We start from the raw sequence: 26088 nt of genomic DNA, 5'->3' as shown, positions 1-26088 counted from the left end.
TTTGCTGAACTAGGAGGTACTATGAATTGGACCCTAAAGCATACATATGCACTCCACCATTGAGACTTCTTAGAGATGAGAATGCCGAGTTACACGCAGCTCTCTGGATGTATTATACTCTGGTGAAGGAAACTTTGACATGGAGTTCCACTGACTGAAATGCTCTCTTCAATCTCTTCACCCAGTTAAGCCATATTGATACCTCAAGTGTCACCTTCTCCAAGGTACTTCTCATTCCCATTTACACACTTTCACAGCACTCAGTACTTGCCTCTATGATGACAGAGATTATCATTCAAGTTAGCTGAGCTATCAATCTGTATTACCTACTGTATTATGATCTCCATGAAGACAAAGCTGCATTTTATCTACTTTAATCCATGCAGTCCCCAGCATGGATTCTGGCTTAAAATAAAGAAAATGCAATGGGATCTGGAAGATGAAAGGTCTAATATTGTGTAGAGATACATAAAATTTCTGTAAAACTGGAACTCTCAATACAAGTACTACTCAGAACCATAATCCTACTTTTCCCTAGTTGATGAAACCCCTTCACTTTTAGTTCTGAAATTAGTTCAGAATGTGGAATCAATACTTCCCTTAAATGGAAGCATGTAAATTATATGTGTAATTCTTTATGGATAGTAATGAAAACACCAATAATGCAAGAATCATGGCCCAGGAAGAAATTTAGCTTCTCACATCAGCCAGTATCACCACCAGATGCATGGCAGCCCATGCTGGGATTTGGAGGCCAAGGGACTACACACTGAACTAGGCTGTATCTGTTCCAGTTCTGGGTGGTCAAACTTGCTTCTAAAAATATTCTCTTTTCTTGATGAAATAAATTGATAATGTAATCTATCAGATTGTGTTGTGGGGTGTGCACATCTGCATTTGGTTTCTATCTGCCAAACTTGAAAATGACATAAAATATCAGGGAAAGCTTTATAAAAGAACTAACATTTGAACAAGGAGTTTTATAGAAGTTTAGAGTTTGTCCTGTGCAGGAGTAAGAATAACAGCCTTCAAGGTAGAGAGAAAATGTACAAATCTATAGAATATTCAGGAAAAGAGGAAAAATGGCTGCAGCATAAAATGAAATTGGACTTATAGGTGGAGAATATTGGAAGTATTCTCCTTCCAATATTGAAGGTAAGGTTGGAGACGTGGATTGGACCTTGACATTGAATGTCTTTGAAAACCAAATTAAAGAGTAAATGCTAGGAAAACAAAATGGCATGAAAAGGATTTTTTAAAATAGGATTTTTAGTAATTAATAGCTATTTAAAAGCCATATAATGCTAATGCTGTTTTGTTGATTTATCAGGCCTCTTGAATTTAAATATTTTCCACTGTTCATCTTCCCAGAACACTGTCCTTGCTGGTTTCTGATGCTAAAATATACACAAGAAAATCATCTAGGCCCAGGCTAAAGACCTACCTCATTTGTGAAACCATTCCAAATTCTCACTTATTAAGTGCCCTATTATATTCTTTCTATTTATAGCTTCTGGAATGATCATACTTTATATTATAATTAGTTTTGTTTATACCTGTCTCTCCTACTATAATATGAACGCCTTAAGCTTTAAGGCATGTCTGATTTCCAACAGCAGCAACTATGAAAACAATAATAATGATTAATAACCATGTAATGTTTGCTGTATGATAGGGACATCTCTAAGCACATTACCAGCTCATTCAATACTCTGAGACAATGAAAGTATGACATAGAGAGGCATGAGATCATATACTTTGGATGAGCCAGATCATCATCCCCAAATTCTGGATCCAGAGTTTTTGCCCTTAAATATATGTAATACTATTTCTTTACCAAAACCAAGGATGATGTTTTTTATATATTCTATAATCAAATAATAATTGTAATAATAAAAACACTATTTACCCTCAAAACATATAATTGATTTATTTAAAAAATTTATTAAAGTAGGTTATATTTCAAGCACTTTTTGTTTTCTCAGGATTCAAAACTAAAGCCGCTTCTGCTCTTGTAGACCTGATAGTCACAAGAGATTATATATCTACAAAATGTCACCTACAGATAAATTTTTAGTCATTTAAAATGGTATCAACAGCCAAATTATGTCTTCAGTCATAATTTCTAATGATAAATGTAAACCTGGATTAGTGCTGATTATTTTAGTGAATTCATATATCCTTTGGGCATTTTATTGTTACATGACCTTATCAAGAAAACAAATTTTAGTCATTTATGTGGTTGAGAAGTTTTAACAAATTACTTTAAAGAGACTGTTTTCTTGCTTATCAGGATTTATGTATCAGAAAGTATATCCAAACTAGATAGAAATTCTTCAGTTGCAAGAAGGACTAATTTTAGACCCAGAAACAAGCCTTTGATACAACAATTCTTGACATTTGAATTCATCATGGTATAACTGCTTGAGAAATAGCTGCTTACCTATAAAAGTTAAATGTACTCTCTCATCCATACGAAGTATTCAATCATATGTTAGTCAGTTTCTCATGTTTCCAGTCAGTACCACAAATAAGCCATTATTTTTCTCTTGATTTAACATATACACTTACATAGTTTTTATAAATTCCATAATTTGGTGTCAAGTGAAGTACAGAAATACTGGTACTGAAAATAACTTTTTTTTTTTTTTTGAAAGTTGAGAGGTTAAACAATCAAAACTCAAGGCTGCTTCTTTGGACCCACTAAATGGCTGTTCAATTTCACCAACAAGGCTAGTTAATGACTAGTTATTTCCAGATTAAATTTCAAGAGGTCCTTTATAGCATTTTTCTGCAATCTTCTACATCATAGTTCTCTCTAATATGACTGTCAATCAGATCCTGCTTAGTTAAGGTAACACATGTCAAATATTTTCAAGAAAAATGTCTCAACAAGTCTCTTATACTTCATTTTAAAAATCAAATTAATTTAAAAATATGTTAAATAACCAAACATCTCTTCAGATGCCCTAACTTTCCACTTTGTAGACAGCATGTTTACATAAAAATACTCTTGTTTATACATAATGACTTGGTCTCTCACTTTGCAACTTCTATATTTTCTATTCACTGATTTAATTTCTTTTCTACTTTTATTCATTCTATTTTTTCCAGGTTTTCATGGGTCATTTAAAAAAAACATAACTTTTTTAGAATATTCTCAACTGATTCTTAGAATGTAGGCTATAATTGCTCAACATTATCATATTTGCTTGTGGTGATATCAAATAGCATTGTCTCATTTGCAAAATGAGTACTTAAAAGAGAAATGCTATGGGAACAAATCAACTTTATTATAAAATGTTAATAGGCTGGTAAGGTAGTATAGAGTAAGCTTATTTCAACTCCTCTAATAATATTTCCTCCTGTATTCTCAAAGGAGATGGTTAAAAGTGTTTTGTTAAGATGTCTGTGTAAAATAAAAATAACACATAGACACTAACATAAATCCCAATTCCTAAATAATAATTAAAAATTATGTGTAATTGTATTTTCACTGGCTCTCCCAAGATATCTTGCATTATTCAATGAAGTAATGAGACATGAAAACACCAACAATTCCTCTTGAATAACCCATCTGATTTATAATACATTTAAGTCAAGAATAAATTCTTCCTGCTGTATTGTTTCTCAGCTAAGTTACATAGATTCATAAGGACATAGATAGAGCCACAGAACATCTAAATTATTTATTAGGAAAGAAACGAGATTTCCCTTGGTTTAAGATAAAACCTGTGACTTCACAATGATAGTTTTTTTCAACTTCAATGCATTGTGAATAGCAACAGAAAATATCAACTGCCATTAAAATTATTAAATAAACTCCCCAAAAATACTTAGTTTGAAATTAGCTCTCAGATAAAATTAATAAGTTCTTGTAAACTTGATTATTAAATGTGCATGCTTCAATATTAGGAAACCTAACATTTTCTGACAGGATTTTATTACTTTGATACATCAAAGAAACTAAATACTTCATCCCATTCAAATTCTGGAACAAGAATGAATCATTCATTTCCATATTTCTAAGCATTTTATGAGACGAAAGAATTTCATAGACATTCCATATATTTCATGGGGTGCTAAAACCTTTAAAAAATAGAAAATCTAAGCAAATTACATTGTTTATAGAAGTTAGCACTGTATAGTTCCTCTTAGGTTAGTTTTTCTATCTTTCCTTTTTTTTCTTTATTCATCTGGACCCTGGTTTTTCTTTATTCATATGAACCCTGTGTTTTCATGACAACACAAACACTAAGTGTTCTCCAAATCATTTAATTCCATTATCTTTTGCCACTTTGCAAATGGAACTGTTTCACCCATCATATCACTTAGTGAGGGATAAACAAAAAATATTTCTCTAGGAACTTTATCTGCAGGTGGAGAATAGAATATTACAATACCCCTAAATCATAGGTTTGGTTTCTAGCTTTAAGGATCAGGGTGTCAGAATATCTACTTTTTAAAATTGCATCACATTAAGAAACGTGGTATCACTTACCAGTCAGTTTACATCTCGGCACCCATCTCCAAACAAAATTGACACTGAAAGAATTAAAAAGATATTAAATAAAATATAAAAGCAAAAAATACAAAGTCTGATTATTTCATAGTAAAATTACAAATCATATTATTAAGTATACATTAACACAGCTACTGAAAAATACAGTATTTAGACAGAATGCATTTTAATAATATAATGACAATAGACTTTCCATAGATAGGCAAATTCGTACAAACTAATCTTCATTTATGGGAAGGAAGTAAATTCAGTATAAATTTTTTAAGGTATCAGCTAGGTTAGAATGCATTAAGGATAAAAACAATTTCAGTTAGCATCTATGCTGAATTATTGCCCAAGCAGTTATGATAAAAATAGTGCTGGTCAAAAAATAATAAAATATCTAGGAATAAACTTAACCAAATTGGTGAAAGATTCGTTCTGTGGAGACTATAAAACACGGATGAAAGAAATTGAAGATAACACAAACAAATGGAAAGACATTCCATGTGCATGTGTTGTAAAACAATACTGTTAAAATGTCTATACCCAAAAAAATCTACACATTTAATGCAATCCATATCAAAATACTAACATTTTTCAAAGAACTACAACAACAAATGTAAAATTTATATGCAACCACAAAAGATCAAAAATAGTGTAAACAATCTTGAGAAAGAAGAACAAAAGTGAAGGTATCACAATCCCAGATTTCAAGATGTACTGCAAAACTGTAGTAATTAAAACAGTATAGTACTTGCACAAAAATAGATGCATAGATCAACAGAACAGAATAGAAAGCCCAAAAATAAACCCACACCTATATGGTCAATTAATCTTTGACAAAGAAGGCAAGAAGACACAATGGGAAAAAGACAGTCCAGATAGTCCCTTCGATAATGGCTTTGGGAAAATGGGACAGCTACATGCCAAAAGAAAGAAAGAAAAGAAAAGAAAAGAAAAGAAAAGAAAAGAAAAGAAAAGAAAAGAAAAGAAAAGAAAAGAAAAGAAAAGAAAAGAAAGAAAAAGGACCACTTTCTTACATCACGCTAAAAAATAAACTCAAAATGGAGTAGAGACCAAAATGTTAGACCTGAAATCATCCTAGAAGAAAGCAGTCAGTAATTTCTCTGACATGGGCAGTGGCAACATTTATCTAGGTATATCTCTTGAAGAAAGGAAAACAAAAGCAAAAATAAACTTTTGGGTCTACATCAAAATAAAAACTTCTGCACAGCAAAGGAAACAATCAATAAAACTAAAAGATAGCCTACTTAACTGGAGAAAATGTTTGCAAAGGACATATCTGATAAAAGGTTAGCATACAAAATTTATAAAGAACTTATCCAACTCAACACCAAAAAAACCCCCCAAATAAACCAATTAAAAACAAATGGGCCGAAGACTTGAAAAGACATTTATCAAATAAGACATTCAGATGGCCAACAGACACATGAAAAGATGTTCAATATCACTTATCATGAGAGAAATGCAAACTGAAACTACAATGAGATATCACCTCACACCTGTCAGAATGGTTAAAATAAGAAATGGAAGACACAAGTGTCGTGAGGATGTGGAGGAAAAGGAATCCTCATGCACTGTTGGTGGGAATGCAAACTGGTACAGTCACTGTAGAAGACAGTATGTAGGTACCTCGAAAAATGAAAAATAGAATTACCTTATGATCCAATAATTCCACTACTGGGTATTATCCAAAGAACAAAAAAAGACTAACTAAAGAAGGTATATGCACCCCTATGTTTATAGTAGCATTATTTACATTTCAAGATATGCAGCCTAAGTGTTCTTTACTAGATGAATGGATAAAGAAGATGTGGTGTGTGTGTGTGTGTGTGTGTGTGTGTGTGCATATGCAACAAAACAAAATATTACTCAGCCATTAAAAAAAATGAAATCTTGTCATTTGCATCAACATGGGTGGTTGTAAAGAGTATAATGCTAAATGAAAGAAATCAGAGAAGGACAAATACCAGATGATTTCACTCAAGCAAATGAACAAAGGAAAAAAGTCAAAAACCAAGAAACAGACTCAAACAAACTGATGGGTACCAGAGGGGAGGTTCCTGGGGAGATGGGTGAAACGGGTAAAGGGAATTAAGAGTACACTTGTCTTCATGAGTACTGAGTAATGTATAGAATTGCTGAATTAGTATATTGTACACCTGAAACGAATATAACACCTAATGTTTACCAGATTGGAATTAAGATAAATAGAGATGGTCATATTCATTGCAGCTTTAAAAAATAAAATATACATAACATGGTGATTGGCAAACTTCTTATCTAAAGAGACAATAAATATTTTAGGCTTCAGGGGAATGCAGTCTCTTTCTCAACTACTCGACTCTGTATGTAAAGGAATAGGTATGTCTGTGCAATTAAACTTTATTGAGAAAATCAGCCAGCTGGCAAGAATTTGGCCCCAGGCCACAATTTTCTGACTCCCGGAAAAACACACTGAGTATTCCAACTCAGGAATATCAATCTTAACACATGACAGACAAATGAAATATAGAGAATTACTGGGACTGAATAATTAGAGCCCATTGCTTCAGAATAAACTATGTGATTTAAAATCACCCTACAGGGGCGCCTGGGTGGCTCAGTCAGTTAAACGGCCGACTTTGGCTCAGGTCATGATCTTGCGATCCGTGAGTTCGAGCCCTGTGTTGGGCTCTGTGCTGACAGCTCAGAGCCTGGACCCTGTTTCAGATTCTGTGTCTCCCTCTCTCTGACCCTCCCCTGTTCATGCTCTGTCTCTCCCTTTCTCAAAAATAAATTTAAAAAAAACGTTAAAAAAATTTAAAATCACACTACAAACACCTGCAGAGCTCTCAGCCCCAAATGATGAAATAGGAGACTCAGAGTAATTATTTTTAATATTTACAGTAAATATTAAAAATATATTGTAAATATAAAGTAGATATCTAAAAGTGATAGTAAATAGGAAATCTCATAATTTTAAAAGAATAAAGACAATTATTTGACTTTTACTTATGCATTTAAAAAAATGCTAAGTAACAGCAAGATTCCTGGGACCTAACTTTTGCTTGTAGATTAGGGAATTCAACCAAATTAGGAAGAATAAAAGATTGGAATTACCCAGATAGAATCATAAGGCCAAGCTTTACAATCCTTGGAAAATGAGTTGAAAAGATGAATCCAGAAAGTATTATTCCAGATAAAGATCTGGTGTCAGTCTGGAAGGGAGTTTACGGGCTTCCTGCAATAGTTTCACTATCTGATCATTAGCTAACCAATATGTAATACTGGTAAAAACAAGAGAACAGACTCAATTGCAAACACACTTAGGTATTCAAAGAAATACTAATTTTACTGATTTTGGCAATATGAGATAAAACTCAAACTGGGGAACAGATTATGCAGAAGACAACTAATTATATTTGCTTTTCTAAAATTTTTATTTATTTTGAGGGAGAGAAAGTGCACGAGTGGAAGGGGGGGCAGATAGAGAGGGAGAGAGGGAATCTCAAGCAAGCCTGATGCTCAGCACAGAGCCCAACTCGGGGCTTGATCCCACGACCTTGAGATCAAAACCTGAGCTAATATCAGGAGTTAGAGGCTTAACCAACTGAGCCACGAAGGTGCCCAGAAACTATTATATTTGTGACCGATTTGTGACAGAAGAGGCTAGCAATAAGAATTCTTGCTATTATTTCACAGTTAGAATTGCTATTTATTCATTTTTGAATTTTTGAAAATGGTTGTGTGTGATAGACCTTGAAGTAGTGCATTTTAGTTTTTAGTGAACACTGAACACTGACCCCAGACCACATACCTATACACCTACTTTTACTCCATGTGGCTATTTTTCATTTTGAATGGCTAGATCATCCTAGTAACTTTACCTTTATAGTCGAAATATGGTTCTACTTGTCAGAGCAAAAGAAAAAAATGTTAAAAAGGCATCGGTGACAAACATAAATAATAGATTTCTTGTGCTCTTCATTCATGACTCCCAGTTATGGGCCCCATGCGTCTTCCCAAAATCCATATAAAATCCTAACCCCAGTACCTCAGAATGTGACTGTACCTGTAGAAAGAGCCTTTACAAAGGTAATTAAAATGAAATGAGATCATTAGACTTGGCCCTGATCCTTCATGACTGGTGTTCTGATAGGTAGAATAAACTCAGAGACAAACATGAGCACACACAGAAGATCATCTGAAGACACAGGGAGAAGAAAGCCATCTACAAGCAGACAGGCCTCAAATAAAAACAGAAATAAAAATAAAACAAAAGCACAACCCTGCCAACACCTTGATCTCACATGTCTTGGCCCTAGAACTGTGAACAAGTAAAATTCTGTTTTGGAGCCACTTTGTGGTACAGAGAGTGTATGATGCTCTTGCTCTCCCCTCCCCACCGATGAGGCCAATCGAGGAATGGCAGCAGTGAAACAGACTAGAAGTCAACTTACCCACCCCTCTTTCTCTACCACCTCCAGTGACTACTAGCAATTACCGAAGTAAGTGTGTCACACACTTACACTGAGAAAGAATAACTGGCTACAGGTGGAGGAAGGAGGAGGAAGGCTCATTATAAACGGCAGTTCTCCATTTTAAGAAAAATGAATGCAGAAAATGTAGTTGAAATCCATGTGGTCAGAAACTATACATTGTCCCTCTTTTTGTAAATTCTCAGTTATTGGCTGCACTCCAGAGGCCACAGGCTGGAATTCCAATTAACCATGAAACTGTCAAAAATAAGGGTTGTATCATGAGACCTTAACAGTCTGCTTATCATTTCAGAGAAAACTGAGGCTCTTAAACATTAATTTGCTCAAAGTCACAAAGGTAACGAATGTAGATCTTGCATTCATTACACAATCACGTTGGTCTTTTTCCAAAGTTTGTACACTATGGACACTCTGCCTCAGTGGGCACTTCATTCATTGTTTCAACAAATGTTTATTGATTGCCTGCTATGTTCCAGAGACACTTCTTGGTATTAGGATACAACAGTGAACAACATAGACTAAAGCTGGCTTCCTGAGTTTATATTCTAACATTGGGTGATAGACAGTAAACAATAATCATAATAGACAGTTGTATTCCATAATATAAGATTAAAAGTGTTAGGCAGAAAAGAAAAAGTATAGCAGGGTAAAGGGATTGGGGATAGCAGGATGGGAGCTGATACAGAGCAGGGCAGTAGGCAGTTTGTGATTTTAAATTGGGTGTTCAAGGTAGGTTCATTGACATTTAAGCAAACAATTTAAAGAGATAAGGGAGCTAACTAGAAACCTATTTCTGTGAAGATTGATCCAGAGAATTCTAGTGCAACCTTAAGTTTTCAGATTGGCCCCTGCCTGACTTTTTGGAGAAACAACAGGGCAACCAGTGTGGCTGCAGTAGAGGGAATGATGGAGAAAGTAGTAGGAGAGGAATGGAGGCAAATGAGGGATGAAGAGGTGAATAGATCTGGTTAAGAGGGCCTTGCAAGCTATTGAAAGGAAACTGGATTTTACTCTAAGTACTCTAAGTACCCATTACAGGGTGTTGAGCAAAAATTAGTGTTTTATTAATGTTTATTTATTTTTGAGATTCAGAGAGAGCAAGATAGCGCAAGCATGAGGGGGAGGGCAGAGAGACAAGGAGAGAGAATTCGAAGCAGGCTCCCGGCTCTGAGCAGTCAGCACAGACCCTGATGCAGGGCTGGAACTCATAACTGGTGATATCATGACCTGAGCTGAAGTCAGACATTCAACCAACTGAGCCACCTAGGTGCTCAGAGCAAAAATTAGTTCTTATTAAAAGTAATACTCTGGCTGCTATCTTGACCATATATCTGGGTTTTAGGCAGGGTGTAAGCAGGGAGAGGTGTTAGGAAGTTAATTACTGCAGTCATACTCAAGAAAGAAGGTGGTGGCTTGGACCATGGTAGTAGCATGGAAATGATGTGAAGCAACTGATTGTTGACGTATTTTAAGTATATTAGAAATGTGAAGATATTCTGGCACATTAGGTATAGGTTATGAGAGAAAGAGGGGAAGCAATCTGTTGTATTAGCATGTAAGCTTTTTCCATGAAGGTTTCTCTTTTATATAATACATGTGTTATGGTGTGATAAGCATGAGCTTGGAAGAAAGGCAAATGTGGCATTGATTTCTGGTCCTAGTGGGTACTAGGCATCTCTTTCAACAAAATAGTGCTGTGCTTAAGAGCTCAAATCTAGGGACACATGGGTGGCTCAGTCAGTCAAGCGTGGGAACTCAGTTTAGGTCATGATCTCGTGGTTCACGGGTTCGAGACCCACATCTGCCGCTGTGCTGACAGCCTGGAGCCTGCTTCTTATTTCGGGTATCCCTCCCTCTCTCTCCCTGCCCCTTCCCCACTCATGCTCTGTTCCTTTCTCTCAAAAATAAAACATTTAAAAAAAAACTTAAAAACAAAAGAGCTCAAGTCTAAAGCCCTGTGATCCTTTCTATGAAAGCTGGCTCTTTCACTTACTGAGAAACTTTGAGGGATTTAAATTTGACCCTCTAATCCTCAGTATCCTCATTATATTATTGGGTAATAAACATAATTACCAGAGAGGGAGAGACAAAGAGGTGGGGGAGGGAGGAAAAATGTATCACATCTGTTAAGGCCTATTAAGCAGTATGAGCTTAGTGCCAAACATATAGCAGGTGTAGTAGATTGAATTAATGGCTCCAATGCCTTCTCCCTCCCTGTAGCCACACCCTTTGCCATGTAATTTCCTAATAGCCCCTACTCAAGAGGAAGAGTGTAGTTCCTTACTGTTTAACTTTGGGTTGTGCCCTGTGACTTACTTTGGCCTGCAGAATGAGAATAGAAGTGATAGTGTGACAAATCCAACCAAGCCTAGTCCTTAAGAGGCTTTGGGAATTTCTGCTTTTCCTTTTGTACCTCTCTCCTGTCCCTGTATTCCCCGAACATGAGAGTGTTGTGGGGCAGAGCCACTTCTTCTGACCCTTGACCTGCATCTGGAGGCAGAGCAGCTTCAGCTACCTCACCCTGAAGCAGAGGTGCCCAGAGCCCGGAGGAACCCCCGACCAATGGGAAGACATGTGCGTAAGAATAAGCAGTTAGTGCTTTCAGTCACTGAGGTTGGGGATGCTTTGTTACACAAAATAGCTCAGTAAGTGATAGAGTCGGCACTGAATAATCCTAGTCTATTTCCTTAAAGTTTTGATTAAAACAACAACAAAAACCCAAATACCCTCTACGTTGATTCAACTGTCTTCTTTTGCTTTATAGCTTTTAATACTTTGATACTGAGAGCAGATTGGGAGTTAAGACACAAGCCAAATTCCACAAAACAAAATTCCAGGGGTTCCTGGGTGGCTGAGTTGGTTGAACATCTAACTCTTGATTTGGGCTCAGGTCATGATCCCAAGGGCATGGGATTGAGCCTGCATCCATCTCTGAACTGAGTGTGGAGCCTGTTTAAGATTATCTTGCTCCCCGGGGTGCCTGGGTGGCTCAGTCAGTTGAGCGCCTGACTTTGGCTCAGGTCATGATCTTGCGGTCTGTGAGTTCGAGCCCCGCGTGGGGCTCTGTGCTGACAGCTCAGAGCCTGCAGCCTGCTTCGGATTATGTGTCTCCCTCTCTCTCTGCCCCTCCCCCGCTCATGTTCTGTCTCTCTCTCAAAAATAAACATTAAGAAAATAAAAATGATTATCTTGCTCCCCCTCTGGCCCTCTGCCCTCCTTCCGTGCTCTCTTTCTAAAAATAACATAACAATAAAATAAAAAAAATTAAAAAAACAAACTCTACATTATACCAGCCAAGAGTTACTTAACTTTTCCCTCTTTGAGTTATAGAATACCTTAGAGAGTTGGTAAGTGTTAAAAAGCTCAAATGGGATTGTCAGCCAGAGCCAGTGAGTTTGAGCAATATCCTTGACTATATCAGAGCACTCTCTTACTCACTGTAAATACAATTGGGGATTGAGCTCCTATAAGCCAATTCTTTCTGAATGAAATATGCCTAAAAGAGAAAATAAAATATTCTCTATTGTGTGTGTTGGGGGTATATATTGCTCTCACTGAGGCTATCACTATATTTTAAATAATTTTAAGTGATATGTGTAGAAAAATGTGTCTATCCTCATTCCTCATGGATTCTGTGTTTACAAATGTGTGTACTAAAATATACGTGTAATCCCCAATTAAACATATGTGGGACTTTCAATCATTTGTAGACATGCTCAGTGTGGTGAGAATTTTGAGTTACCTGGTGAGTCTGTTCCCAGTGGAGGTCCAACAAGGCAGTTTCTGCTTTGCTTCAGCACTCACTCTGGAAACAAGTGTGTCCTTTTCATGGTCTATTTAGTGCCATGTTTTTCTCATTTTTGTGCTTTTTACTGGTGATTTCACTGTTTAAAATGGCCCCCGAGTGTAGTGCAAAAGTGCTGTCAAGGCTGTGATGTGCCTAATGGAGAAAATAGATAAGTTATATAAGCTTTGTTCAGGCATGAGTTACAGTGGCGTTGACTGTGAGTTCAGTGTTAACAAATCAACAATATATATGGTGTCTTCATGCATACTACAAGGTTATATACTAATCGGTTTACAAAGATGTGTGATGGGAGGCTCACAGAACAGAACCCTGTATTTTTCCTAGAAGCATTCATTTACTGTTTGCTAATTTAATATTTGTGGCAACTATAGCACAAAACTACAGCAAATCGTGAGAAGTGACTGTGTGTATATGTGTATTTGTGTGTATTCATATATCTGCATATCTCCCTATATCAATCATATGTCTCCCTTAGAATAGCATTTTAATTATATCCTCCAATAGTTTCAAACACCAAACAATTCTTTACCGAAAGAAGCTACTACCTTCTGTAAGGCAAGCCTGGGACCTGTCATGAGAAGACGATGATAGACAACGTCCTATCAGTATTAGTCATTCAGGTCTTTATCGTTTTATACTTCTTGGGTTGTAACACTTAAATGAGTAAGATTATTACCATGAGATTCAGTGGAAGAAAAAAACCTGAATGACTGACTTTCTCAAACTTGGAAAACAACCTTCCAGAAAGAGTTAAAGATATTATTAAAATAAGGATTATGAAAAGACTTCACAAGAAGTATCAAGAGCAACCACTTATCCCTGAAATAACCATTTTCTCACTGGATTCTCCTTTCTTTTTGACCTTAAAGTATCTTCTACATATCTCATTATTGCACGTGAATTCTATTGCAATAATCTTACTGCTTTTCTCTTGTCTTTGATCTCTCAATCCCTAGCCCACTGTCTGCCACACAATGAGTTCTCAGTGCACGTCATGAACTATAATTACGGACTATTTAAGTGTTACCACACTACACTGGAGCTTCACACGCATTTTATATGCATATGTATGTGTGCATAATTTGTGATATTTAAAAGGTAACATTAATCTCAGTATAAACTACCCCAAAGCAAATACTTTACTCACACTTCCCAGGAATTTCTTTTTAAAATTTACTTCAGTCTAAGTCAAAACCAGTTGCTGGAGGAAGTCATCAAGAAGATATGACCACCGATCGATCTGCGAGCTGGAACCAGAAATAGGAGGTTCCTCACCTCCTCGCCTGTCCTTGGAATGTATGTTGCACCCACTGTTCCCAAAGCTGGAGTCGTTTTAAAGACTCAGCCCTGAGGAAGTAATGCTGAGACCATCTGGAAGGTATACATGACTTAACCTCATTAATGTCTCTAAATAAACATTTTAAGATTCTGTCAGGTGGATGGAGATATCTACTTGTCTTGTGGCCACCCAAGACAAGCCTCATATATAAGTTCTCTTGCTTATTAAACCTGTCTCCTGGGGCACATGGGTAGCTCAGTCGGTTAAGCATCCAACTTCAGCTCAGGTCATGATATCCCGGTTTGTGAGTTTGAGCCTCGTGTTGAGCTCTGTGCTGACAATTCAGAGCCTGGAGCCTGCTTGAGATTTGTGTCTCTGTCTCTGTCTCTGTCTCTGCCCCTCCCTGTTCACACTCTGTCTCTATCTCTCTCAAAAATAAATTAAAACAAACAAACAAACAAACAAACAAAACACGGCCTCCTAACAGTCTGAAGTGGCCTGCCTCTTTCTTTGGTCTTTTCTTGCTGTTCGTGTCTGGGCCTGGTTTGCAAACCAACACCAGCATAGTGGAAAAAACATGGTCTTTATTAAATAGGGGTTTATATTCTGCCAGAGCTGAAACAGCTTCTGATTCTGTGTCTCCCTCTCTCTCCCTGCCCCTCCCCTGCTTGCACTCTGTCTCAAAAAAAAAAAAAATTAAAAAAATTAAAAATAAAAAAACAACACCAAAAGCCACAGAGCAGCTAAGGGATGGAACCAGAAATTGAACCGAGTCTGTCTCTAGAGTTCACATTCTTTTCCACTCTATAAACTGTACTCATTGTACTCATTGTGGAACATCCAAAAAAGTTACAAAACTTTTCTAATCTTCAACTTCTTTATATGTCAAATGGGTGGTAGAATAAAACTGCTCATGAAATAGCTGTGTGGATCATGCCAGATCTAACATGTGGATATGCGTGCATATCGTATCCACTTTATATATGCTAGTTCTTTTCTTCCAAAGCCTTATTTATGTCCATATCTTGAAATAGTTCAATGATAAATTAGCTTCTCGTAAACATGATCCTTGTTGTTTTAATTTTCAGAAATGTAGGAATCTGGATTGCAGCTGGAGGGTTGTGAATTATCAAAAAAAAAGTCTCTGCTATAGGCAATAATTTTAATGTTAATTAACTCCATCTGGAAGGAAAAGCAGGTGTTGAAATTGATCACTTAAGTACAGAAAGCAAAGGCTGTTTACTAAACTCTCCCTAAATTAATTTGGCTGAGCTTCTGGTTAAATTGCTTTCAAGTCACTTTTCTATAAATGCCTTATACCAAATGCTGAAATTGGAAAAAGAAGTAGACCAAGCAGATTTTAATGAAATGTAACAAATTGGACTGAAAGGTCACCTAAAAATAAAAATTGTATTTTAAAAATGAAAAAATACAACAGCTTTGCTTCAATAGCAACTGGAATTTGAACAAAAACCTGTGGTATTTCTCATGTGTTGTTCACAAATCACCTGAATCAAATCTAAGTGGATGCACTAGAAAAAGTATAGAGTTCCGGGCTCTCTACCAGACCAATTGAGTCAGATGTGACAGCAAGGTCTAGGAATCTGCATTTAACAACTGAGGTGATTTTTATTCTCACTAAAACTTAGGAATCATTGTCCTAAGGATGGGGAGATACCAAATCACACAGTAGTGATATATAATCCTAAAAAGATGACAGATTAGTATAATAGTTATCTGAGAAGGTAAAATATAACACTGAAGCTTGCAAAATATTATTAAACGAATCTTTACACTTTCAGAAGATATCCAACAATTATAGTGTTCAATTTCCTTGTCTTCTGTCATTACCTAACACCTCACTAGAAAGCCCAGATTCCCTAAACTTTTTCCAAGGCCTTCCATAACGTGATTTGATTGTCCATTCCACTCCAAAGTTCAGTCCCAAACCAGCAGAATCAGCATCACTCATATTTACAGAATCAGAAATTCCGAGGGTGGAACCCCAGCAATGTGTGTTGTAGCAAAGCCTCCAGGTGATTTCAATGCAGACTAGACTTTGAACACTATGTACCCTTCATGATTTGTTGTGATTCATCAGACTTCAGTCACTTGTTATGCACAAGGCATTAGGGATGATATTAATGTAGTAAAATAACTGGGTCTCTTGTTTCCATTGCTAGACAAAGGGCTCAAATTTTCAGTTGTAAAATGAATAAGTTCTAGGTATCTAATATACAGCATGGTGACTATAATTAACAATAATGTATAGTTAAAAGTTGCTATGACAGGAGAGCTTTAATGTTCTCACCATAACAAAAACAAAATGGTAGTTATCTGAGATAAAGGATGTGTTAACTAACCTTATTGTGGTAAACATTTCACAACATAAACATGTATGAAATCATTACCTAGTACACCTTAAACTTACACAATGGTGTATGTTAATTATATCTCAAAACTAGCAAAAAAGAAAATTGCATGGAAAAAACAAGTTTTTGATAGAACCTGCTATTGTCTCCAACTATGAAAGAACCAACACTTAATGAATATTTAGCACACATTAGTTACTCTTCTCAGTGCTTGGCATTTATTATCCCCCTAGAGGCGCCTGAGTGGCTCAGTTGGTTAAGTGTCTGACTTCCACTCAGGTTATGATCTTGAGATTCGTTAAGTTCAAGCCCCGCGTCGGGTTCTGTACTAACCATTCAGAGCCTGGAGCCTGCTTCTGATTCTGTGTCTCCCTCTCTCTCTGCCCCTCCCCTGCTGCATTCTGTCTCAAAAATTAAAAAAAAATAAAAAAATTAAAAATAAAAAACACCAAAAGCCATAGAGCAGCTAAGAGATGGAACCAGAAATTGAACTGAGTCTGTCTCTAGAGTTCACATTCTTCTCCACTCTATAAACTGCTATCAGTTTGTTAGCACTTCTCAAACACCACCTGAAGAATCCTTAGCCCTAAGTTTTCAGAATTTGTTTGCAAAGTGTCTCCTTTTACTGACCTTTTATACCACAATTAGCACTGTCTGTATAGACTGATTGCACAAAGTATGTTTAAAAAAATTTTTTTAATGTTTTATTTTATTTTTGAGACAGAGAGAGACAGAGCATGGATGGGGGAGGGTCAGAGAGAGAGGGAGACAGAATCTGAAGCAGGCTCCAGGCTCTGAGCTGTCAGCACAGAGCCCAAGGCAGGGCTTGAACTCACAGACTGTGAGATCATGACCTGAGCCAAAGTCAGAAGCTCAACCGACCGAGCCATCCTGGCGCCCCACTTTTTTTTTTTTTTTTTTTTTAGTAACTCATTCATCAAATCTCAACCCTCAACCTCCACCTCTCAGTGGAGTTTTCAAACTTTCCTTACTATAAAATTAACCAAAGGTGCTTTTGAAAATCATAGTTTCTAGTGTCTCCCTGGAATTTTTATTATTTAGATCTGGCATGAGATCCAGATATATAGTTTAAGAAATATCCCAGGGTGGCTCAGTTGGTTAAGTGTCTAACTTCAGCTCAGGTCAGGATCTCACGGCTCGTGAGTTCAAGCCCCACATCAGGCTCTGTGTTGACAACTTAGAGCCTGGACCCTGCTTCAGATTGTGTTTCCATCTCTCTCTGGCTCTCTCCCTCTTGTGTTCTCTTTCTCTCTCTCTCAAAAATAAATAAGCATAAAAAAATAAAGAAATATCCCAAATGATTGTCATAATGAGTTGAGTGGCAGAAATATTAGAGTAAATACTAAAACTCTTCTAAAGATTTAAAGCAGAAAAAAATCCTCTTACTTTCTATTAGCATCAAGATTATTTTTGGACATAGTTATTTTGTTTGTTTGTTTCTTTGTTTTTGGTTATTTTGTTTATTTTACTCCAAAACATTTGTCAGAAATGGCATTTTTTTTCCTGGGAGGAAGGTATGTTAATAAAGTATTTATTTAGATAGACAAAGTTATGAGAAAGTAACAACGTAGACACAAATCCCAGTGTTTTAACATAATAAATACCTCAGCTTGGTTCACCGGGAATGCCCACTGAGGGTCAGGACAGATAGGGGAATGAGAATGGAGGCTCTACTCCATGGGGTGACTAAGGGAACCAGAAGTGACACACAACTCAATCCTTAGTTCATTGGCCAAAACAGCCAAACATGCCCATCACAATAAAACGGGCTTAGAAATATGGAGTGACAAGTGGGGTATTTTGCAAGCTTTACTATCTCTGCTTCAGTCTACTTTAAATTCAATGAGTACTCTAAATAAATAATCACCAATCTTTAAGCAATGTAAAGCTACCCAGCAATCCGGGAAAAAGAGAAAGTGCTAATCAAATTGCTCTCTCACCCCAAGAATTTAAAATTGACCCAAGAGAGGGCGCCTGGGTGGCTCAGTCGGTTAAGCGTACAACTTCAGCTCAGGTCATGATCTCACAGTCCGTGAGTTTGAGCCCTGCGTCGGGCTCTCTGCTGACAGCTCAGAGCCTGGAGATTGCTTCAGATTCTGTGTCTCCCTCTCTCTCTGCCCCTACCCTGATCACGCTCTGTCTCTCTCTGTCTCAAAAATAAATACAAACATTAAAAATAATAATAATAAAATAAAATTTACCTAAGACTGTAGTAAATCATCAAATTACAAAGATTATGCATTAAAGAGATGACTTGTGTGACACATGGTTTAATCTCAAAAAATGAACACCTTTAGAAGGCAGAGCTTCATGAAAGAAATTAGATAAATTAGGACCACAAGATTTCCAAAAAGAATCTGAGAATATGCAGATATATCCTAAACTTTGAGGGACTCACCATGAGAAAAACACAAATCAAGCTTAGGATAAATCATGGAATTGAGTGCATGATTCAGGAAAATACAATATGACTCATCATTATAGGAAAGAAAGGAAGAAAATAAAACAAGTATCTTTAAGAATCTTCCATATGCAAGGACTCAGCTGATGCTTTACCTATGTTATCTCCATTTTATCAACTAAACCCTCAGAAGCAAGTATTATTCCCATTTTACAGATGAAATTTAAAAATGTGAAGCAGTTAGATTAACACTACACATTTAGTAAATAACAAAACTAAGATTCAAAACCATGACTGTGAGTCCCATGTTGTGTAAGGGAATGTGTATATTTTTTTAATTTAAATTTTGTTAATATTTATTTACTTTTGAGAGAGAGGTAGAGAGAATGGAGGAGGGGCAGAGAGAGAGGGGGACATAGAATCCAAAGCAGGTTCCAGGTTCCAAGGTGTCAGCACAGAGCCTGATGAGGGGCTTGAACCCACCAACCATGAGATCATGACCTCAGCCAGTCAGACGCTTAACAGAGTGAGCCACCCAGGCTCCCTGGGAATGTGTATATTTTCCCCATTATATTATGTGATGCTATGCTAACCTAGGACCTCTTTCACTAAAATCTTGCCTTTATAAAAGAGAAAGAATACTTCTAAGACACTACACTAGTAATGTTTAATGAAGTCATAATCTATTCACAGCCATAGTCATATCAAGTTATCCTGTGATAACTTCATGTATAACATTCCTGTGCTACAGTACCAGAGACATATAAAAATAGGCAAGATCACTGAGGCATATTCCTTTGAACAGTCCTTCTCTGTCTTTTCCTTCTAAATTGCACAAGAATTGGCAGCTAATTAACAACTCATTCGCAACATTGATAAACCATGTGACAAAAACAAATTCTGTGCTAACAGAAGGGAGAGCTTTCCAATGAATATAAAACAGAATATAGGATAACATCAAATTTCTGAAACTAGCTTCCTATGGATTTCTTTAAAAAAAATTTTTTTTAACATGTATTTACTCTTGTGACACAGAGAGAGACAGAGCATGAGTGGGGGATGGGCAAGGAGAGAAGAAACACAGAATCCGAAGCAGGCTCCAGGCTCTGAGATGTGAGCACAAAGCCTGATGTGGGGGTTGAGCTCACTGACCCAACCATGAGATCATACCTGAGCCGAAGTTGGACACCTAACTGACTAAGCTACCCAAGCACCTCATATATAGATTTCTAAATTATTCTTGTATTTCATGTTTTCTTAGTCATTCATACATTAAAATATATATTAATCACCATGTTCAAAGCAATGTGGTAATTTTAGGGACAAAAAAAGTGTCAAATACAATTCGTGCCTTCAGGAAGTTTACAGTATAAAAAGATGATTAGGGAGTGTATACATTTCCATTTTAGGAAACAAACTTTATGAGGCTGGAATATGATCTTTTTAGCTAAATGTTGGCATTTCATTGATGTATCCACAGATGAACATCTGACCTCATATTTGCTAGATGCACTGCTGTTAGAGTAGGTATGAAATTCATGGTTAAGAGGCTGGGAAAATTTTGGATGTGTATAAACATTGGATCTCACAGATTAATTTGAAGCATTTTGAATAACTAGACCTGCAACTTTTTCAATTAAAGACATTCAGTTATTCTCATTTCTGTTAAAAGAAAGTTATAACTCCTTAAAATGGTTCACAAGGTCTTGACAATGTCTTTCCACTTTTTGTGTGTTCTGTCCATTTCATGGATCTCAGAAGAGGCCACACTGTATCACACTTGCATTATTCCCTTTCCACTGTGTGAATTTCACCCAACCTACCAACTCACTTGATCTTTACCATTGCTCCTCACGCTTTAAGATGTAGTTAACTTCACTAAATATAGAAGGCCTGCCTAAACTCAAGTCAGAGTTACCATATCTACTTATATTGAACTCATCACACCACATAATAGGTATCATATTTGTCTTGTATTTATCCCTTTGGCCTTTGGACTTTCGTGAGAACAGAGGTTTTATCTTTTCAGCTCTGTATCTTTGGGGGCTAATACTAGGCAAGGGCATAGTATGAACTTAATATCTCAACTATTAAGTGGATCAATAAGGGTGTACTATTCCATTTCACATCTATAATGAGAATATATGAATGCTGGGCCAGTGGGTATCACGGTCACAGGAAACTACTTTAAGTTACAGACATGGTTAATAGAAAAAGATGCACTAACATTTTTTTCTCTTAAAAATGATCCAGCTATTTTGATGAAGTAGTTAAGTAGATCATCTCATACAACAAAACCTTAAAGAAATAAATATAGATTTTTTAATGTTTCCTTTCAATAAAATTTGTACTTGTCATGATCATAGCTTAGTTACATAATTACATCTAGGAGATCCAAATAGAATTATAGAATACTTACAATTCTCTGCTTCAACAGATAGTAGCTATTAGCATTTTGTGAGTTTTCTTTACAACCTGCCTTTGCAAAAGATGTAACACTTAAAAGGAGTACATCATTTTTTTCCCTCATCTTTCTTAAGTTTAAACAGGAAAAAAAGAAAATCCTAGGTTCAGACCATTGGAACATGAATGCACCTGAGCTGAATGTACTTTTGAAGCAAATAAGAAGTTGAGCCATGAAAATGAGACATGGAATGTGAAAAATCAGCCTATGAGTACCACAATAAAAAAATGGTCCTCTTGGGGCACCTGGGTGGCTTAGTTGGTTGAGGGTCTGACTCCTGATTTTGGCTCAGGTCATGATCTCAGGGTCATGGGATTGAGCCCTGCATCAGGCTCCATGATAAGCATGGAGCCTGCTTAAGATTCTCTCTCTCTCTCTCTCTCTCTCTCTCTCTCTCTCTCTCTCTCTATTTCCCTCCACCCATCTCCCTCACTCATGCTCTCTCCCTTTCTAAAAGAGAGGAGGGAGGGGAAGAAGGAAAGAAGGAAAGAAAGAAGGAAGGAAGGAAGGAGGAAGGAAGGAAGGAATAAGGGAAGGAAACATGGAAGGAAGGAAATGATTCTCATCTCCCCTACTTCAGTGTTATGCTCATTTAATCACTTTTTAATTCACTCTATCTGACCTGAGTCTTGCCAGAATTGTGGATGCCTGTGACTATAGGATTCAGGCCCATTGGCATTAAAACAAGTGTTTTATCAATGTGATGAACAGAAAAAATATGCAGCCGAGAATCCTTTATCCAGCAAGTCTGTCATTCAGAATAGAAGGAGAGATAAAGGTTTTCCCAAACAAACAAAAACTGAAGGAATTCATCACCACTAAACCAGTCCTACAAGAGATCCTAAGGGGGATTCTGTGAGTGAAATGTTGCAAGGACCACAAAGTACCAGAGACATCACCACCAGCATGAAACCTACAGACATCACAATGACTATAAACCCATATCTTTCCATAATAACACTGAATGTAAATGGACTAAATGCTCCAACCAAGACACAGGGTATCAGAATGGATAAAAAAACAAGACCCATCTATTTGCTGTCTACAAGAGACTCATTTTAGACCTGAGGACACCTTCAGATTGAAAGTGAGGGGATAGAGATCTATCCATCATGCTACTGGAAGTCAAAAGAAAGCTGGAGTAGCCATACTTATATCAGATGAACTAGACTTAAATTTAAGGCTGTAACAAGAGATGAAGAAGGGCATTATATAATCATTACAGGGTCTATCCATCAGGAAGAGCTAACAATTATAAATGTATATGTACCGAATATGGGAGCCCCCAAATATATAAAACAATTACTCACAAACATAAGTAACCTTATTGATAAGAATGTGGTAATTTCAGGGGACTTTAATACCACACTTCCAACAATGCATAGATCATCTAGACACAGGATCAATAAAGAAACAAGGGTCCTGAATGATACATTGGATCAGATAGACTTGACAGATATATTTAGAACTCTGCATCCCAAAGCAACAGAATATACTTTCTTCTCGAGTGCACATGGAACATTCTCCAAGATAGATCACATACTTGGTCGCAAAACAGCCCTTAAAAAGTATAAAAGAACTGAGATCATACCATGCACACTTTCAGACCACAGTGCTATGAAGCTTGAAATCAACCACAGGAAAAAGTCTGGAAAACCTCCAAAAGCATGGAGGTTAAAGAACACCCTACTAAAGGATGAATGGGTCAACCAGGCAATTAGAGAAGAAATTAAAAAATATATGGAAACAAATGAAAATGAAAATAAAACAATCCAAATGCTTTGGGATGCAGTGAAGGCAGTCCTGAGAGGAAAATACATTGCAATCCAGGCCTATCTTCAAGAAACAAGAAAAATCCCAAATGCAAAATCTAACAGTACACCTAAAGGAAATAGAAGCAGAACAGCAAAGACACCCCAAACCCAGCAGAAGAGGAGAAATAGTAAAGATCAGAGCAAGAAAAAAAAAACAATATAGAATCTAAAAAAAACTGTAGAGCAGATCAATGAAACAAAGAGTTGGTTTTTGAAAAAATAAATAAAATTGATAAATCCCTAGCCAGGCTTCTCAAAAAGAAAAGGGAGATGACCCAAATAGATAAAATTATGAATGAAAATGGAATTATTACAACCAATCCCTCAGAAATACAAACAATTATCAGGGAATACTATGGAAAATTATATGCCAACAAACTGGACAACCTGGAAGAAATGGACAAATTCCTAAACACCCACACACTTCCAAATCTCAAACAGGAAGAAATAGAAAGCTTGAACAGACCCATAACCAGCGAAGAAATTGAATCAGTTATCAAAAATCTCCCAACAAATAAGAGTCCAGGACCAGATGGCTTCTCTGGGGAGTTCTACCAGACATTTAAAGCAGAGATAATACCGATCCTTCTCAAGCTGTTCCAAAAAATTGAAAGGGAAGGAAAACTTCCAGACTCATTCTATGAAGCCAGCATTACTTTGATTCCCAAACCAGACAGAAACCCAGCAAAAAAAGAGAACTACAGGCCAATATCCCTGATGAATGTGGATGCAAAAATTTTCAACAAGATACTAGCAAATCGAATTCAACAGCATATAAAAAGAATTATTCACCATGATCAAGTGGGATTCATTCCTGGGATGCAGGGCTGGTTCAACATTCACAAATCAATCAATGTGATACATCACATTAAGAAAAGAACAGATAAGAACCATATGATCCTGTCAATCGATGCAGAAAAAGCATTTGACAAAATTCAGCATCCTTTCATAATAAAAACCCTTGAGAAAGTCGGGATAGAAGGAACATACTTACACATTATAAAAGCCATATATGAAAATCCCACAGCTAATATCATCCTCAATAGGGAAAAAGTGAGAACTTTCCCCCTGAGATCAGGAACGCGGCAGGGATGTCCACTCTCACCGCTGCTGCTTAACATAGTGTTGGAAGTTCTAGCATCAGCAATCAGACAACAAAAGGAAGTCAAAGACAACAAAATTGGCAAAGATGAAGTCAAGCTTTCGCTTTTTGCAGATGACATGATACTATACATGGAAAACCCAATAGACTCCACCAAAAGTCTGCTAGAACTGATACATGAACTCAGCAAAGTCGCAGGATACAAAATCAATGTACAGAAATCAGTGGCATTCTTATACACTAATAATGAAGCAACAGAAAGACAAATAAAGAAACTGATCCCATTCACAATTGCACCAAGAAGCATAAAATACCTAGGAATAAACCTAACCACAGATGTAAAAGATCTGTAATCTGAAAACTATAGAAAGCTTATGAAGGAAATTGAAGAAGATATAAAGAAATGGAAAAACATTCCGTGCTCATGGATTGGAAGAATAAATATTGTCAAAATGTCAATACTACCCAAAGCTATCTACACATTCAATGCAATCCCAATCAAAATTGCACCAGCATTCTTCTCGAAGCTAGAACAAAAAATCCTAAAATTTTTATGGAACCACAAAAGACCCTGAATAGCCGAGGTAATATTGAAGAGGAAGACCAAAGCAGGAGGCATCACAATCCCAGACTTTAGCCTCTACTACAAAGCTGTCATCATCAAGACAGCATGGTTTTGGCACAAAAACAGACACATAGACCAATGGAATAGAGACTCCAGAATTGGACCCACAAAAGTATGGCCAACTAATCTTTGAAAAAGCAGGAAAGAATATCCAATGGAAAAAAAGACAGTCTCTTTAACAAATGGTGCTGGGAGAACTGGACAGCAACATGCAGAAGGTTGAAACTAGACCACTTTCTTACACCATTCACAAAAATAAACTCAAAATGGATAAAGGACCTGAATATGAGACAGGAAACCATCAAAACCCTAGAGGAGAAAGCAGGAAAAAAACCTCTCTGATCTCAGCCACAGCAATTTCTTACTTGACACATCTCCAAAGGCAAGGGAATTAAAAGCAGAAATGAACTATTCGGACCTCATCAAGATAAAAAGCTTCTGCAGGAGGAGACAAAATGGTGGAATAGCATGGAAGCTTTTTGCGTGTCCCGAGTCCATGAAATACAGCCAGAACAACACTAAACCATCCTGCATACCTAGAAAACTGATTGGAGGATTAATACAACAATCTCCACAATCTGAACCACAGAATTCATCAGGTACGCAGCGCAGACAGGAGAACTTGGGGAGCGAGAAGCCGCGGGAAGGGAGGAGCTTTTGCGGGTGGAGAGAGGATGGAGAGGGGGGCAGGGAGAATACAGGAAAAGCACCCCTCCCCAAAAGCAGCTGGAGAGAAAATGGAAAATTGGAAACAGCCACAAGGACTAAACTAAAAAGGGAGAAAGGAGAGGGTTTAAATTCCATTAAGACTGTAAACAAGGGGAGCGCAAAGGCTGCAACTCTGCAGCTCGATACCTGGCGGTGCTCTGGTGGGAAGGGCGAATCCCCAGGAGCAGAGTGGGGTCCAGGAGGTTCTCGGGCCACACGGGGAAAAGTGGTTCCACTGCTGGAAGGACATTTGGTAGAGACTGTTGAAGCCACCTGGTCCCAGCAGACCCCAGAAAACTGCCACATTCGCTGGTGCCGGAACAAGGTCGTTAAGGGTGAAGCCTGGTGCCACATGTGTGTTGTGGTTTTCCATAATCCCTGAAACGCTGCTGCTACAATATCTCCAGAACTTTTTCTGGGGTGGGCTGGCACCTGGCCGCAGTCTCGGGGCACCAGCAGCACCAGGGTCCAGCAAGCATTCCTGGGTG

The 26088-nt window shown here is 37.2% G+C and overlaps 1 long non-coding RNA gene across 1 annotated transcript in view; it reads right to left on the bottom strand.

The window, feature by feature from the left end:
* The window catches only part of LOC123380235, a 77147-nt gene extending 51352 nt beyond the window's left edge, over window positions 1–25795 (bottom strand). The window contains exons 1-2 of the long non-coding RNA XR_006585782.1: window positions 25748–25795; window positions 4502–4545 (exon numbers count right to left, since the gene is read on the bottom strand). This is a non-coding gene — a long non-coding RNA (uncharacterized LOC123380235). The remainder of the gene's footprint in view (window positions 1–4501; window positions 4546–25747) is intronic.
* Between the last annotated feature and the right edge of the window lie 293 nt (window positions 25796–26088).

This window comes from Felis catus, chromosome D1, assembly GCF_018350175.1.
Source record: "Felis catus isolate Fca126 chromosome D1, F.catus_Fca126_mat1.0, whole genome shotgun sequence".
Classification (NCBI taxonomy): Eukaryota; Metazoa; Chordata; class Mammalia; order Carnivora; family Felidae; genus Felis; species Felis catus.
This window is presented reverse-complemented; position numbering and strand designations above follow the sequence as displayed.